We start from the raw sequence: 2,968 nt of genomic DNA on the forward strand, positions 1-2,968 counted from the left end.
CCCACTTCTAATCTCTCTCAGATTTTAGGTAACTACATGTTCAACAACGAAATATAATGTTCATGAATTAATTCGAGTGAATCAAAATTGATATTGCTTCAATTGTTTCTTATATACTTCTATGAGAATATAAACAATTGAACAAATCTGAAACTAGTTTCATTTGAGTCATTTGAACTAGTTATGGTTAAGATGAATAAGGTTGATATGAAAGTGTTCATATGGCTAACTTCGGTTAACTATTGTTGAGCCAACAAGGTGACACACATTTAGGTACGGTTACTCATATCTAAATGAAGTCACTTGTCATTTGTGTGTAACAAGCTAAGTTCGCTAACGGTTGAAAGATATTAGCTTGAGTATAATCAGGTTTTCATCTAGCGGTGAATATTGAATACTTTTTTACCAAGGTAGCATTGATTGCAAGCCCTGATTTGAAGACTATATAAGGGAGAACTCTAGCAACTGGGAAACCTAATCCCCACACCTCCTGTGTGATACTAGTTGCGACTAGAGTTGATTCTCCTTTAACCTTAGGTTTTTCCAAAACCATGTAGGTTAACGGCTTGAAGACTTCATTGGGATTGTGAAGCCAGACCCAACTATTTTCTCTGTAGTTGCGTGTTATGATCTTGCTGCTTTCTATCGTATTGAATACTATCTTCTCTAAGATTTGATCGAGATTTAATCTCCGATAGGCAAGATAAAAAGTAGCCACAAACATCTTCGTCTCATCGTTTGTGATTCCACAATATCTTGTTTCGCTACCATACGATTAAGATTATCATGATGTGATTGATATTATTAGGCTGTTCTTCGGGAAAATAAGTCTGGTGTATCAATTGGTTCATATTCACCTTGACCTTTCAAAAGATAGAATAAAACTCATAGGTATTTCTGTGGGAGACAAATTTATCTATTCAATAGACTTTTCTGTGTGAGATAGATTGGTTTATCAAGTGTTCGACTTTGGGTCGTAGCAACTCTTAGTTGTGGGTGAGATCATCTAAGGGAATCAAGTGCGCATAGTCCTGCTGGGATTCAGAGGCGTAAGGAACGCGACTGTACCTTGATCGGTGTGAGATTGGTTAGGGATCAACTACATTCCAGTCTGAAGTTAACTTGGAGTAGGATAGTGTCTGTAGCGGTTTAATACAGTATGGTGTTCAAATCTGGACTAGGTCTTGGGGTTTTTCTACATTTGCGGTTTCCTCGTTAACAAAACTTCTGGTGTATGTGTTATTTCTTTTCCGCATTATATTTGTTTATATAATTGAAATATCACATGTTGTGCATAGTTAGATAATCCATCCTTTGGTTGTTTATATAAACTGATTGACACTTGAACATTGGTCTTTGGTACCGTTCAAGTTGTTTCACATAATAATCAGGCTCGCGGATTTCTATCTGTTTGACTGGCTGATTACATTTTGAAAAAGAGATACAACTCTTGGATATATTTTCATTCATTGAGTCTGACTGTCTAGTTGATTCTCTTGGAATTATATTGGAGTTCTTCCATACATATTTCCTAAACGAAATATTGGGTGAGGTTGTTAGACCCCCGCATTTTCACTCACCGCACAATAGAGTAAAGGCGGTGGAATAACGAGATAAACTCAACCTAGTTTATCTTTATTCCTGAAGAGTCAGGAGAATTGCTCCGCACGGCACGCCAAGCAATCTTTATCTTCACCAACCTGAGATTAGAGAATTCAGCTATAAATAGGTCATCTATTTATCCAAGCTAAGACAGAACAACTTTCTCATAACCTCTCAGAGCAATTATTCTTCAAACCCTAGAATTCTCTGATCTCTCTCTTCATCTGCTTCCCTCCTTAAGACCAGCCCTAATCTTCTTGTGTTTCAGTTTTTCATTTGATCTTGATTGGTGGTGCATGTGCTTTATTTTCATTTTTAGATTCCTTTATCATCTAATTCGTCTATTTATTGGTGTTATGCATTTGGTGATTATTGCTGGTCAATCGTAGCTTTATTAGTGTATTATTCTCATTTAAAGTTTATGTGTCTATTGCTTTTGGTGGGGAAAAATGCTCATGTCTCTGAATGTTACCTATTTCTTGAATACTTGTCACTTAGTGCATAATCTTAAGGTGTGCTTAACAGTTGTTTCTTAGGACTTCACTTTCTCGAGATGGACCTTAGATGCTTTTACTAGTGATGATATTTCTCATTGTGATCATTTAAATTGCACTTCAATCTCTAAATATTTTTTTGTCTACTTCAGGGTAATTATGGCAAACAATTTTTAATAAGACTGGTATAGTTTACGCATATCTTCGGGACTTCAAAACCTCATTCAGGTAAGGATATTTACATTGGTTGTCTTTCTTTTGGTAAATTATACGGAAAAGCCTGAGTTTATGTTTAATTTGTACTTAGGTTCGTTAGATCTTTTCCCTGCCAAACTATAAGTTCAATTAATGGTGTGCACCGATTAAAAAGAATGAAATTTAATAAGTATCATCCCCAAGATTATGTAGTTCCAGTCCTCAAGAGCAATAAAATGTTATATCAGATGTAGCATCAAGTGGTTAACTTGGCTACTTATAGAATGGTAGGATTAAACATGTGTTGGGAGGATTAGGTGGTCCATAACCATGATTATATGAAAATGAGATGCTATTGAATTACTAATTATCGTAATATCACCATGACCGTGTAGATTAAGTGGTCCATAACCAATGGTTTAAGTGGACATGAGATTTTATGAGGTTCACTTGCCCAATCTAACTATTATGCTTAATCCTAAAAATAATAATTGACTGGTATATTTTCTTGTACACCCGTTATATGGGTGCACATATGAGTGTACCTTTTTTGTGCTTGCTATATGATGTGTATATGCTTGTACACCAACTATACGTAGAGCACTTTTGTTGTGGTGGTGGATTAGGTATGGCAATCAAGAGATTTTTGGTGAGAACATTAGTGAACAAGTTGCAGT

This window comes from Papaver somniferum, chromosome 3 (assembly GCF_003573695.1).
Source record: "Papaver somniferum cultivar HN1 chromosome 3, ASM357369v1, whole genome shotgun sequence".
Classification (NCBI taxonomy): Eukaryota; Viridiplantae; Streptophyta; class Magnoliopsida; order Ranunculales; family Papaveraceae; genus Papaver; species Papaver somniferum.